The 15,963-nt window shown below is 40.4% G+C and overlaps 1 protein-coding gene across 2 annotated transcripts in view; it reads right to left on the bottom strand.

The window, feature by feature from the left end:
• Nucleotides 1-15,963, bottom strand: part of PLCH2 (phospholipase C eta 2) — a 694,774-nt gene that overhangs the window by 13,142 nt on the left and 665,669 nt on the right. The gene's annotated exons all lie outside the window — the stretch shown is intronic.

A 15,963-nucleotide genomic window follows, 5' to 3' on the forward strand; every position in this document is an offset into this window, starting at 1 on the left:
GGTACCAGCAGAGAGCTCCTCTCACAATGATTGCTGGCAGCAGTAACAGCAGGGCGGGATAGATTTTCTACATTTCCCAATTTTGCAGGTTTTGCTGAAAATTTTGGACTAAAATAGTAGTCCCACTGAATTCACTTCTGGCTTTGGATGAAAAAAGTGCATCAAAACGTTTGTTTCCAGCCTATTGCAGTCTTAAAACATAGCAACTATGGTAGTAGTGCACCCCAACTACCATTGTGTTCCAATAGGGAACCTGTCACCAAGTTTTAGTTGTGCAGTTTGAGAGCAGGATGAAGTCTGGGCTTGGGGCCCTGATTCCAGTGATGTCTCACTTGCTGGTCTACATGCTGTCATTTTGATACAATCACTGTTTTTTCTGCTGCAGATCTAGCAGTGCTCTCACAGCTGCGCTCTGCATGACCCCACCCTCAACCCTGATTGGCAGATTTCTGTGCTGGTAATCAGTGGTGTGGGTGGGGTTATACAGAGCAGGAGTGGACTAGCAGGCACGAGACTCTTAGTCCTGTAGTGATAATCTCCTGCTGATAAAACACTGATATTTAAGAACACGCAGCCCAGTAAGTGACAACACTGGAATCAGTTATGGCAACTCAAGAAGAACCCCCATAGTTATCCAACAGATTGGACATCACCTAGAATAAATAGAACTAACAGAAACAAACGTAGGCTAGAATTTCAGCACTTGAAATACTGACCGAGAAGTCATCACCTCTCGACAGGTCTCCTTTAGTAAATACCTTCTTATGAGATATCAATTCTGGAGCTTCTTTTTCAGAGCTCTGCTTGGTGCCATGCCGAAGTGTTATAATCCCATTGTCAATGGGGTGTGTGCCCATACAATCATTGTTAGGAGAGTCAGTATATATAGAAATGCACCTTGTTGACAACATATTAATCCATTTTAAGGAGGAATAACAGGAGCGGCACAGTGTAGAGTTCTAAGAAGAGATGCTCCAGAATAATACCATTATGAATGCACGTATTTGCTACATGTGGCAGAAGGGCTATCAGAATCTATTACACCGGATATACATGGTTTCGTTTTAGCTTGTACTGTGTATTCTTACCATTCGTAGGTGCCACTATCCTCTTGTCAAATGAAAAGTTGGTATAATAACAGTACCAGCCTGAACTACTTGCCATAATCTGGCATTTGAAGCCACCATTATTGATTTTCATAAAATTGAGCGGGTTTTAGATTTTTGCTAGCTATCCGCATTGGTGTGATATAGGGTATGCTCACGCTGCACAGAAACACTGGATTTTCCAAGCATAAATCTGGATTGTCTGCAGTCATTCTGTGTGACTACAGACTTCCTCACGTTCACTGCATGCTATGAGGATTCTCCGGTGCCGGGAGCGGCGAATATGGCCACAAATATGTGATTTGCATACATACGGTCACATGCCGACTACACTTGCATTGACCGAAGACGGGCACGTCTAGTTGGAATGTGGCTGGAGGTATGCACATAGCATACGTGCAGTCACACATTTGCCCGTTCCTCGCACCGTAGGATCCTCACAGCAGGGAGTGCGTGAGATTTGAGGATTCACAAGCCTGCAGTCTCAGACTGACTGCAGACTTGTAGCCTAAGGCCGGAAAACCCTTATAAAGGGTTCATACCAAGATTTGAAGTTATGGCTTATTCACAAGATGAATAATAACTTTTTGATTACTGGGTGTCCATCCGCAGGCACCCCCAGTGATTCCGAGAATGGTGAAGACCCCCAGCAATCAGGATTGGGGATGGCTTTAAATCTTGGTAGAAACCCTTTAAAAAAGTGTGTTGCATGGAACAGATTGATTTCACTGACGATATATAGTGATGAGCGAGCATGCTCATGCGTTAATATAGTATCTTCGGCTTGCTCGAATAATATGTTTAAGTCCCCGCTGTTCGACAGCCACAGGGATTGCCAGTTTGTTAGGTAATCCCTGCATGTATTGTGGTTGATAAACAGCCATGGCACATGCAGCCGCGATGACTTGACCATAGAATTTGAGCACGCCGAAGATACTCAATGCATGAGCACGCTTGCTCGTCACTATAGATAAAGCATTAAATCCTTAGTGAAAATCTGCAGCATAAATATACACATTTTTTTTCCCCTTCTGATTTGTAAAATCTCACCCACAATATTGGTAATGTATCAACGCAGTAAATTTTCCATCTGAAAATCCATTGCTATATGACCCTTGTGAACATATCCTAAAGGAACACACCCAGAAAAACTGATACACTTATTTTTAGACAGAAATTTGGTTCTGGTCTCAGAGATGCAAAGAACCACAGAGGGGAGACATGCGCTAGGCACTAAGCATAGCACACGGTTAGTAGACCCAAGGGTGTTCATTTAAGAACCATGATGTCTGCCACATGATGGACCTGGCTAGCTCTTCCGTAGGAAAGGACAGACACAAAACAAGAAAACAATCCATGTAAATAAAGTGAAAAACAGCAACGATGGAATAAGAACATGGCACAATTCCCTTGCAATTAAAAAAAAATAAATTAGCAACACGATTAGAGATGCGATGGCTTCAGTACCAAATCTTCAGACACGGATCTGAACAGAAAATGTACAATTAACAAGAATGAACAATGGCGATATATACAGGTACAGTGCAAGTTGTGTCATCCACGCGTGTGAGCTTCTGAAAGAACACCGGGCACACGGCCATCAGCAGAGGCAAGAGATGGTGGGACCACAAGTTGTACTGTCGGTGGGCTTGTGAGCAGAAGTCATGGAGCATAATCATTACATTCTCCGAACTGAAGAGATGAAGAATGGATTTATGGCATTCTCGCAACATTCCGTGTATATTTGCCAACCTCATAGTCACAATCTATAGGAAACATCCCTGACCCCCAATGTTGGCCTCCTCTATACAAATCAGCTGCATGTTCTGAATGTCTCTCCTGCATTATTAATAGCGGCATCAGCCGCTACATCTGCGTTATCTGCGCTGTGTAGTAGATCATTATATATTGATCCTCATGTGCATTATTATTCAGCAGTGTCCAGTAGTTTTATTATTCAGTTGACTTTCAGAAGAATTTGTATATATATATATATATATATATATATATATATATATATATATATATATATATATACATACACACACATAAATACACACACACACACTTTTTTGCAAATTTTTATGAAAGTCAACTGAATAATAAAACTACTGGACACTGCTGAATAATAATGCACATGAGGATCTATATATCTTTCTATATAGATATATATCTAGCTAGCTATATATATATATATATATATATATATATATATATATATATATATATATTTTCTATCTATCTATAATACAGCACAGTTAAAAGGTAGGGTGCAGACGCCTCACAGGTACATACCGGTCCTAGTAATAAATACAAGCTTGAGAATGGTCTGTACCCAGGACCGAGACGTCGCCACATGGGCTATTAAAAAGCACTTTGTAACTTTGGATTTGGTGTGCTGCCTCAACTTTTTTTGTATATGTATATATATGTATATATATATCCATAGGATAACAGTACTGGCAAATTCAGAGAATAAATAGAGTGGAGGTGCACATGCTCAACCTTGGCTCCATTCAGATGAGGCTCTGCAAAGCCCCACTTTACATGATCAGCAGGAAATCCATTGGAGCAATCTGGACGTTTTCCCCTATCCAACTTCTATAATTGGCAAATCCCTTAATATAGTGCTATAATGGTCAGAGCTCATTTTTAGGAGACCGAGCCTCTAAAGGGTTAAACGTTAAAATTCTGACTATCTTCAGCTACCACTAGAGGGAGCGCAGGAGCTTATTGTATACAGGTTTGTTATTAAGTTCAATTTGTAATAAGTATTTAAAAGTTCCCTTGAGTGGTCAATTAGAAGAGTTCTGCAGTGCCTCTTTTCTTCCATCTGAATTTATGTGGAGAGATACAGATGCATGCCTGGTGGAAAAGGGGGACAAACGGCAAATATCACCTACTTGCAGCAGTGCCTCTCCACATCAAAGTTATAGCAAAACAAATACGCCTCACGACAATGTAGCTGCAGAGATCAGTGAGGAGAGGTGGGCGTGTTCTTTTCTCCTCTACATGACGCTGCCTGCTTATGATTGGGTCAACCTCATGCAGTGGAAGAAGTACACGCCCCCCAGAGATAAATCTGTGGTAATTACTTTTTGGGCTTACCATAAATTATAACCATAGATTTACCAGCAAATATCTCCGGAGGTGAGAAATGGAAAAATAAAAACTAAGTTTTATTCAGGTCTGCAGCCACTATTTTGTAATTTGGTCAGTTCAACATGCTCAAACTAATGAAAGGTCCTCAAACAAGAAATTTGCTGCCTTCACTTAAATTATAGCTCAGTATAACCTCCATATTTATTCTTATCTTTAAAGACTTTATATTAAAGGGTTTAATTTGAGAATACAGTATTTTTCCGTAACATTTAATTGTGGAAACCATTTCTAATCAAATCCATTAAAAAAAAAAATCCAAATTAATTGATGGTTTTGGTGTTTTATCTAAGTAATGTACTTTTAGTACCAGGATATAGCATTGCATTTGTTGACTTTTTGGTCATGCAAATTATAATGTAATATCGCAGGGTCAGAGTTACATTCTGGAGCAAACAGCTTGGACAATGGATTTAGAAATTGCTTTTTTCCTCCCCCATTAAATCATAATATGTTACTTTTGTTAAACGAGCTGTTGAACGCATCAATATCAGCAAGCTGCACGTCAATTAATTGTTCTTCTGAGACTAAAATCTATCCGTGCCCTGAACCACACACTTTAAATTTCATCAATGAAAAATGTATGAAGGGACGGAGCCTCCTGGGAGGTGACAGCAGCCGCATTACACTGACACCGAGGTGGAGAGAAAACTACATGGTTTGTGGGAGATAGAAATTGGCAAATATACAGAATAACTTTAATGCAAACATTCTTTAACCAAGGAAATAAAAAGATCTTAAATGCATTCACAAGAGCATCGTGAAAAATAAATAATCCACCTATGAAAATGAATGTGAGTCATCATCAGGTATGAGGATGGAGTGCATTAGTTGTAATTCATTCTCTATGTGCATTTACACATAACATGAAATACATCCTTTAGAAAAAATGCCATATCATCAATATGTTATTGCGCATCCCAGATCAAATGCAATATTACATTGTTAATAAATAAAATATAAAGCTAAATAAATAAATAAATAAATAAAAAATAAAGACACATTTAGAAGGCGATCCAGAATGGCTTTTTTTTCTTCTTAAAAAGAAATCAGATATTAAATTTTTGAAATGAAGATTTTGCCTTAGTTTCCAGTATGAGCAGAGAGAGAGAGTGCTTGAATAGTTATAGGTTTTTGGGCTTTTAGGTTTTGATGATAAAATACAGTTGTAGATAGGGCCATAAATCACTTGTGAAATAGATAAGAATTATTATTTTTTGCTGACGATAAAGTCTCAAGGAGGTTAAAAAGGAGTAAAAATAGATAATAAAATTAAAGTAATACAATAAAAAAAATGACCAAACAGCAAAACAAGAACACTTTGACAAGGAAAAATGTTGATCGTAAAGCTAAATACTGTTGACCCGAGTAAACATGGATGAGAAATCTCTAACTTGCTGCCAAGTTTTCCTCTGGTAATTTGATTGGGTTTAGCTACAAGCTTGAAAGGTGTTGCTGGATCATGGGCGGTTGGGGCACAGCCCATGGACGGTTGGGGCACCGCCCATGGACGGTTGGGGCACAGCCCATGGATCGTGGCGGCACATCTCATGGACAGTGGCGGCACATCCCATGGACAGTGGCGGCACATGCCATGGACAGTGGCGGCACATGCCATGGACAGTGGCGGCACATGCCATGGACAGTGGCGGCACATGCCATGGACAGTGGCGGCACATCCCATGGACAGTGGCGGCACATCCCATGGACAGTTGCGGCACATCCCATGGACAGTGGCGGCACATCCCATGGACAGTGGCGGCACATCCCATGGACAGTTGCGGCACATCCCATGGACAGTTGCGGCACATCCCATGGACAGTGGCGGCACATCCCATGGACAGTGGCGGCACATCTCATGGACCATGGCAGCATATCACTAGGATTTACCACAAGTGCCCTATCAGCCTTGTTCCAATGATGTAACCCTTTTCCATTAGCTTGTATCAAGTGGCAGTGGTCTCAAATTTCATGGCATTTCATGTCACTTTGCTCAACATCCTTTGGAGGACATGTTTACTGACATGACCCACTCAATCAGCCGATGGTTGCTGATGTGGCATGGCACATTATTAAGGTGATTAACAGGCTTTACAATGGTTAAACCCCAATCTAACAATACATTGTTAGCATATTCTAGCAATTAGTGATGAGGTGTTATGCTTATGTCTGAATATAGTATCATCGGCGTGCTTGAATACTATGCTTGAGTCCTCGCGGCTGTATGACTCACGGCTGTTCGACAGCCACAACACATACAGGGATTGTCTGGTTTTTTTAGGCAATCCCTGCATGTGTTGGGGCTAACAGCCGAGAGACATACAGCCACAGCGACTTGAGCCTAGTATTCAAGCACGCCGATGATACTCTATAAAGGACACAAGCGTGCCTGCACAAAACCTTATCCGAGCATGCTTGCTCATCAATAGAATGTACAATCACTACACCACCAATGTCTAGCATGAGAAAACCCCTTTAACCACACACATACATAATCACATAGTAACTGATTTGAATACAATAGTTTTGGCAAATCATGGATTCCGTCATTGTTATAGGGATTTCTCTGGTGCTTCTTTTACTTTGGGAGGTGAGCAGTGTTTATGATGTCCTGTCAATAGATGCATGCCAGGACAGGCACATGATACCTGCCGACCATGCACACATTCTGATAGAAACCTATTGACGGGATGCTATTAGCTTCACTTGGCATCCAGTGCGGATGTGAGAGTCGGCGGAGCCACTCCTTTAAGGCTAGAGCGACCCCTTTAAGGCTAACTGCAAACTATTCAAACACCTATCAAGTTATCAAATTCTTATAAACCCTTTCAGAAAATTACATCACAAAAGGGTGGAAAAAAAACTTACGGTATTCAAAAAAGAAAAAGTTATGAGCTTGTGCAACTTATGGTAATTGTAATTAGTGTTTTTACAGTTAGAGTAGCCAGATCAACCACTGAGGACTCTCAATTCTAAATATTTTTCAGATCTACACTCCTCGCCTATGTTAAGGAGGCGCTCCTCCCCCCATTAAATAATGACATTAGTTTGCACTTTGGCGTCTCACAGTTAAAAATTAGACTGAGATCAGTTTTACCTTTAAACTGAAATCTGATTGGTCTGAAAAGTGAAAAACCTGACATGGTGGTGATGGTGCGAGTTTGACCATCGCATAAATATTGGGTCTGATTTATAAATCAAAGAACAATAAAAATGAAAGATCTTAAAAAACAAAAGCCATCTTTTACACAGTTTCATGATTTTGTTCCATTGTTGTTACAGTGGCTCATGAAAATATTCACCCCCTGGCTTTATCACTATTTTGTTACATTACAACGTGTGTCTGAATAGTTTTGTGATCCGATTTGTGTGTGATGCATCAGCGCTAAATAGTCTAAGTTGGTAAAGTGGCAAAAATATAGGCATAAATTTAATTTCTGGGATCAAATTGGCATGTACATATGTATTACTATTCACCCCTTTTGCTATGCAGCCCCTAAAAACTTCTGGGGCAATGCAATTCCCTTCATAAGCCCCATGCTTAGTGACAAATCTGCCAAGAGAGGGCCACCCACCAAAAGTCTCAGCCCGGACAAGGAGGGCATTAATTAGAGAGGCAGCACAGAGACCAAAGGTAACTGTGAAGCAGCTGCAGAGTTCCCAAGCAGAGAATGGAGTATCTTGTCCATATGACCACAATTAGCCGTACACTCCATATAGGTGGCCTTTATGGAAGAGTGCGCAGAGAAAAACCTTTACTTACACACAAATTGTGAGGCTCATTTTGAGTTTGCCAAAAGACATGTGGAAGACTCCCTAAATGTATGAGGGAAGGTGCTGTGGTCATATAATACTAAAATTTAACTTTTTTGCTAACAAGGTAAACGATATGTCTTTCACCAAACCGACACAGCTCATCACCTCAAGAACACCATCCCCACAGTGAAACATGTTGGTGGTTGCATCATTCTGTTATGGATATTTTCAGCAGCAAGAACAGGGAAAATGGTCCGAGTAAAGGGTAAGATAGATGGTGCAAAATACAGGGATAATCTTGAGCAAGATCTTTTTCAGTCTGTCAGTGATTTGAGATTGGGACGGAGGTTCACCTTCTAACAAAACAATGACACAAAACATACAGCTAAAGCAACACTCAAGTGGTTTAAAGGGAAAGAATAAATGTTCTGGAGTGGCCTAGTCAGGACTTAATCCTATTGAGAATTTGTGGCCAGACTTGAAGAATGCTGTTCACCAGATGAAACCATCTAACTTAAAGGATCTGGAGCTGTTTTACCTTGAAAAATGAGCAAAAATCACAGTGGCAAGATGTCAAGATGTGGAAAGCTAAAGAAAACTTATCCAAAGTGACTTGCAGCTGTAATTGTTGCAAAAGGAGGCTCTAGAAAGTACTGACTTTAGGGGGTGAATAGTTATGCACACTGAAATTTTCTGTTATTTTGTCCTATTTGTTGTTTGCTCCACATTAAAAATTAAGCCAAATCTTCACAGTTGTAGCCATGTTCTTTACATGAACGGACTCAAACCCTAAAAAAAATGAAAAATGCCAAGGAAGGGGTGTGGGGATTGGGGTGGAAAAAGGGGGTGAATACTTTCCCAATCCACTGAACATAGATCTCACAGTTGGGAACATACAGTCTGTAACCATGCACTGTTCAAAAATCACAAAAAAACATTACATTAGAAAAAAACATAGCATTTTTTTTCTAAATGTTCTATGAGATAGATCAACAGACTAAATAAACTAAAATAACTAAAAATATTCTGAATATTCTACTGTTTATGGAGACAAAATAACAAAATCACTTCTTTGAAAGCGTTACAGCCCTTGGGAAAATGAACGTGGTTTTCCAAAGGGGTGAAGACAAGAATTGCATTTACACTGCAAGATCATCGCGAAATGTGATCTTTTATGGAGCGAAAGAAAAAAATAATTTTTCTCAGGAGTGCATCGTTATGTGTAAAACAAAACTTGCACCACCGAAAACTATGGTAGGATCTACTATACTAGATCGCTCAGTGCACTTTATTTACATTAAAACGACCGCCAATTGGTAAAAATGTACCAAATCGGCTTTCGTATTGTGCTGCCCGTTTGTCCAATCCTAGGAAGGGTAGTCCAACCTGGGAAAGTTTAAAAAGTATGAGCAAACAGAAACAAAAATGGGGTTGCCTCACAATGACTACCTATGACCATATACTGTGGTGGACTTGAGCTATTGATGCGTTAACCACTGCACGTTGTGTAGAGGCCACTGCAAGGGAAATGCAGGGTTCATGGGAGCATCCGCGGCCAAAATCAGCAATTTGCTGGTTGTGGGAGAAATGGGTCCAGTAACTTTCACTTAAAGCAGGGTTGACTTTGTGAAGCAACCCTTCTACCCTTCCTAAATTTCCATCTTCGATTTTTTTTCTCTCTAAGATCATTGTCATCATGAAATTCCTTACCAACAATAGGCCTTCATCTACATATTCCCAGAGTAAGGCCGGGGTCACACTTGTGTGTTCAATGCGAGAAACTTGCGCGAGTCTCTCGCATCAATTCCCGGCACTGCCGCCGGTCCGGATTGCCGGTGGCAGTGCCAGGAATTGATGCGAGTTTCTGGCATTGAACTCGCAAGTGTGACCCTGGCCTAAGGAAAAAGGTCTACTTAAGGGTCTTTGAAGTCTTTGTTGTCTACCTGATGGACCCTCTAAACCCTTTCGTCATTCATTGGGTACTATTTTCTACTGAGCAAATTTCATAAAGATTTTCAGGAGGAGGTGGGAAAGTAATAACATAAGAGAGAAAAAAAGGAACAAAACTAAACAAAAACATTAACTGCCAGACAAACAAAGTACAACAAAAAAATAACAGATGGCACACAAAAGAAGAAAAGATCTGAAATGCAGATTGGCCTTTTTTTTACACCCTGGATCAGCTTCATAAATGGTCTTCTCGAGACTGTAAATGGCCTATTAGTAGTAGAACAATCCATATCATGAACTGATTGTTTTAATGTGTCAGTAGGCAACAATGATGCTTATGAGTTGATTTGTCGGAAACATGCAGAATGCGTGAGTGTTTCTCACTCACTACACCTTCCTGCGACATGAGGGGGGTACCTTCATGGCTCCTAAATAGTCTCTGCTTCTAAAAGTAGATTTTTGACACAGAGAAGTCCACTGAAATCACAAACAGACAGAGTAAAGGCAAATCAGAAAGAAACGACATTAAAAAGTGAAGAAGAAGAACTTCACAGCTAAAGTAAATAAGAGAACAAACAGTGGAACATTATGCAAGTTAGACAGACCACATACAGTAAGACACAACAGAGAGCTCGTTCAGAGGGACAACTTTGAGGATTTAACGGGGGTCGGGACTTTGGTGCTGCAGTTAAACAGAAAAAGATTGAATATTTGGCACATGCACATTTCCTGGTAACATTATACAGCTGCAACAAGAAGGACATAAAGCAAACTTTAGACAAGTTAGAAGCAAAGTTAAGAACAATGGACATGACCCAAAACAATTTGAAGCCTTTTTTAGGCCAACCTTTTATGTTAGATTGTTGTTTGTACCGTATATTTTGAGGTAAAAAACAACAAAACAAGACTTATAGTTTTACCTCTTTTGATTGGTTTTAACTACAAATGTTGTTCCCAAGAGAGCACACAACTCGGTATTGTAGATTTACAAGCCTCGTCGGTTTGTATGAAAGTTTGGAGAAAATTAGCACAACTAGTTTTAGTCCCATCAATGAAGGTAGGGGATGAGGGGGGATTCTTTGCATGGAGGTGCATGGCTTAGAATGCCACAACGTGCACCCAATTATGCCAAAAATGTAAGGCGATCAAGAGGTGTTTAATGGTAAAGTGTCTAAACATGCACCAAATTAATCATCCGACATGTGACTTGGTGTTAGACTTAATTTAAGGACATTTGAAGACTTTTTACTCACTAGACAGTATTAATTATTCCATAATTTGGACTGAAGCTGTAGCTCAATAATTAAAATTAACCTGTAGTGCAACAAAAATATCTCATTGTGGCCCTGACCTAAAGTGTCTAAATTGGGGAAATTCTTGGACTTAAACAATGTTTTGAAAAGTGACCAATAGTTTTATCAGTAAAGGACTATATCACGACCAGAACTAAAAAGTGTCTAAGATGCTAAAAGTCAGACCAAATATAATTTTATAGTATCCACAACAGTTTTATTTTTCCATCTATTATACAGTCGGTATTTTAATGATCTATTAAAATTAGGTCATATGCTCTAACGTCACAATCAGTGGCCACAAAGTAGCCAGAGAGTTATATGTGGCTTCTCATGTGTGGCACATGAATACCTAACAAATATCCTGAGCCAAATGGACCAATCTTGGTTCCCATTGGTGGAGCTCCGACTGTTCACACCCCTGCTGTTCCTCCCTTGGATACAGATGGCAGATAATGGGGTTACAACAAATAATAAGTACCTTTTTCTATGCCAGTAAAGAACATACTGAGAACCCAACAAATTCACAGTATGGTTGTATGAAGGAGCACAGCAGTAGCTCCACCACTTGATTATATTTTAGACAGACATAGGACAAAACATTTACATTTCGCAACCTACCTGAACTGTAGAAATGATCATCTGAATCTGCAATACGATATTATAGGGCATTCAATAGAGCTCCACCTAATCAAACTGACTTTACTGCTGCCGACGTCTGGGCTATTTCTCCTATCATCATAAAGGTAAATGAGCCCAGACCTATCAAATATGGAAGCACCCATGGCCAAAAACTAACACCAGATCTGTGCAAACATTCCAGATCACTGAACCAAATCATAAAAGCTGTAAATGACAGGATTGCGTGAGCAAGTCACTAGGACAATTCCAGGAGACCCTAAGGTTGGAATCACACATGCAATTTTTGTGGCAGTTTTCTCATATCTGAAGCTAAAATCTCAACTGAATTCATAAGAAATGTTATTCCCTATGGAGCGGAGGTCGATAATGCGCACTGCTGCTCATTCACTCTTAAAAGGGAGCACCGGCTGATTTTCGACCCTTCCATTAGAATGAATGTAGCGGCAGTGCGCATGATCGACCTCGGCTCCATTCCGGTGGGGCTTTGAAGATTCCTGGAAACCACAGCAGTCGGAGCCCCAGAGATCGAAAAGTTGACCCCTAACCCAGTGTTCCCCAACTTCAGTCTTCAAGATCCACCAGCAGATCACGTTTTTAGGATTTTGTATTGCACGAGTGATGGAATCATCACCTGGGCAAGTCTAAGAATATCTGGAATACATGTTCTGTTGGTGGCTCTTTAGGACTGGAGTTGGGGAACACTGGGATAGGGGATAACATTCAAGCTTGAGAATACTAATTTAACAAAAAAAATTGCCTCAAACTAAATGAGGGTTTCCAAGCAAATGTTGTTGCTGAAATCTTTGTGACTGTTCTAGGTCCTCAGATGGAGCTTACAGAAATATATCAGTTTGCTGCCAACACATTTGCCATTCAGACTAATGGAATGGATTAAAAGGTAAATTATATTTGGCAGTACAATACCTAACTTTCCCAGAACTTCTTGAGGGGCTCCTGGACAGGAGAGATCCCAAAGAGTTGGCAAATCTCTTGGTTCTGCAGAAGCCTCCACAAAAGCAGTTCTTCTGGCTGTGTGCTTCCTGAATGTTTCATCACCAGACTGAGCTCTGGCGTCCTCTGTAATTAAGGGCATATTCCCAAGATATTACATTATCCCCTGTACTTGGGATAAGGGGATAACTTAGAGGGAGCCTCAAGAATGGGTCTCTGGAACCCAGGAATGGGGAGTCTCATCCTGAATGGAGCAGAGTAGCACAGACTCCTCACCACCATTCATGGTCTATGGTATCGGCAGAGGAGGTCCAGCCTACGGCCATCTCTGCCATCCCATAGGGAATGAATGAAATACCGGTCAAGCATGCACACCGTCACAGTGGTCAGCCCCCGGTTATGGCTAGGCAATATATCCTACTGGAATAGCCCTTTGTTAAAAAAAAAAACAAAAAAACAAAAACACTACACAGTTCTCTAAATTTTATACAAAGCACTTAATTACTGGAAGTGATAAAAAAACATTTTCTGCTTCCAACTGGTTTGCAGTAAGTGAATGGGAAAAATTAAAACATCCACGGAAATGAAGTAAAGATCGCGGTATTATTAAGTGCCGCAATAATAATACCTTTTTTCCACATTGTCTGGGTAAATAAATACACCAAGTCCCCCTAGGATTCAGAAAAACGTCCCTGCTGTGCCTGAAGTGATGGATGAGCCGTTACCGGGGATCTCATTGCAAAGCCCAGTTCAAAATGATTTGTTTCCTTTGTTCCAGCGATGCAGGTTGCCATGGTTACCTAATTAACCAGTGGTCGGTTTTCAGGGATTTTTTTTCCCCTTCTCTCCAGATGGAAATGTCAAATAACTAAAGCAATATATTGTTCTGTGCTGAAGGTGGATGCAAGTGTTTGGCGGTGATGGGCCGAATGTGCGTATCGCTATATAGTGTATCTAGGACAGATGGAAATCGGAGCTTCAGCTAGAGCGACTGGATCTCAAATTACTAGGGTTCCTTGTATAATAATAGGATCTCCATCAAATTACTGTAAATTAGTGGGAGATGATATAGGACGACCACACCTCTACTAGGGTACATGGATGTCATATAAGCAGTGGCACAACGTGAAACTCGTGAGCCCCAATGCAAAAGCCTAAAAAGGGTCCTCAATCATCATGGGTCTTTCATAGCATGGATATTCCCACATGGATAAAAAAAAAACCTTTTGGGGTCCTCTAGTTCCTAGAGCCCAGGTAAGACTGGAATTCCGGCGCCCACTATAGTTACACCTAACGGTGGTCTACTAAAAGACCTTCTTTATGTGCTGGAATGGAGAGCTGGTCGGGCAGATCGGACACTTCTGATCATCAGATGGATGTCGGGTCGCTGTCGCACCTGGACTCTGGAGCTTAGCGGAACCTAAAAAGTCTCTTTGGCTCATAAAAGAACAGGTTTTTTTTTAAGACGTATGCCAGTTTGGGGCCCTGTTGGAGATTTTGTCTTGGGGTCCATGAGTTCTGTCACTGCATGGACAGCCCCTTATTTTGCCTGGAGCCTTCTGTCTTTAGACGTGCTCCCCCTGTCAATATCCGCAGACTGCCAGGAGTTAATAAAGCAGAAACAGTGACGATTTATCAGATTTTAAATTTTTAACCCGTCCCAGCACCATGACGTAGTTACTAAAATTGGTGCAAATCGATTTGCAGAACCTGGTCCATCAGCCATGTCAGTAGGAAAATGGCTTCCTACCTCCCGGCATCTGAGGCTCTTCTTTTGATCACCAGGATGGGAGCGACGTTATCGTTGTGGCGTGATGGTGATGTGACAATTGCACCAGGCCGGCTAAGACATGAGGTCAACAAACAAATGTGCTATATATGCAGTTGGCTTCCCTTATTTAAAGGGATCTCACAAAGGTAACCCCTTTTAATCTCTTAATAACAGACCATTTTTGCTTTTGCATCACATTTTTTTCCTGTTCTTTTTCCCCTCCAAGAGCCATGACTTTAATATTCCGTCCACGTAGCCATACGAAGGCTTGTTTTATTGCTGGATGATCTGAAGTTTTGATTTACAAGATTCAACTTCTGATATAGGTGCAGTAAAATGGTGGAACAAAAAAATGTATTTCCGTCATTGCTTCTTGGGTTTCATTTTTTCAGTAAAAAATAAAATCACCTGGCAATATGATTCTTCGGATCAATACGTTTATGGAGATACCGTAAAAAAAAAAATCTATCTATCTATCTATCTATCTATATATACACACACACACACACATTATATATAGCACTAGTACAGACATTTTTAGTTGCTACATCTCTCAAAAAAGTATTTAAAACTTCGTACACTGGCAAAAATGGCCTTGTTTAAAAACTACACCCAAGCAAGAGAAAGAAAGAAGCCGTCACATAACTCCACCAACAGAAATATAAAATAGCTATAGGTCTTGGAAGATGGCGCCAAACTAAATTTTTATTTTTAGAATTTTTTTTTAAACCACTAAAATAATAATAATAAAAAAAACTTCACACGTCTGGTATCACCATAATCGTACTGATCCAAAGAATCACGGTGCCAGGTCGTTTTACACCGCAAATGAACGTGGTAAAAACCAAAGAAGCAATGACAGAGTTGCATTTTTTTTCCCAACCTTTTACCTCTCTTGGAAATTTTTGCTATTAAAAAGTAGATCAAAAAGTGAAGCGTATAAATCAGAATTACCACGCATCATGCCAAGAACAAAGCTATCTCGACGGAAAAGTAAAAGTTAAGGCTCTTGGGGGGGGAGGAAGGAAAATAGTGAATATGCAAAAATAAAAATTTGGCTGTGTCCTTAAAGGGTTAAAAGGGCGTGCCTTTGTGAAACAAACCTTTAAACAGAGAAGCTAAATGCATATATAGCACACTTGCCGGTAGACATTGAACCTATACAGTACATACAGAGGGCTCAACTCAACTGCTAAAATAAGTTCTGATGGAAATTTTGCCAGGAACCAGAAGAAAGTATAAATATGTATTTCCAACAAGGAGTGCTGATTAGCAGTGATACAGGGAGTAAATGTGACCCATTCAGGCGTCTTTCCACTATTTGCTTGGGTTGCGA

Source organism: Ranitomeya variabilis, chromosome 4, assembly GCF_051348905.1.
Source record: "Ranitomeya variabilis isolate aRanVar5 chromosome 4, aRanVar5.hap1, whole genome shotgun sequence".
Classification (NCBI taxonomy): domain Eukaryota; kingdom Metazoa; phylum Chordata; class Amphibia; order Anura; family Dendrobatidae; genus Ranitomeya; species Ranitomeya variabilis.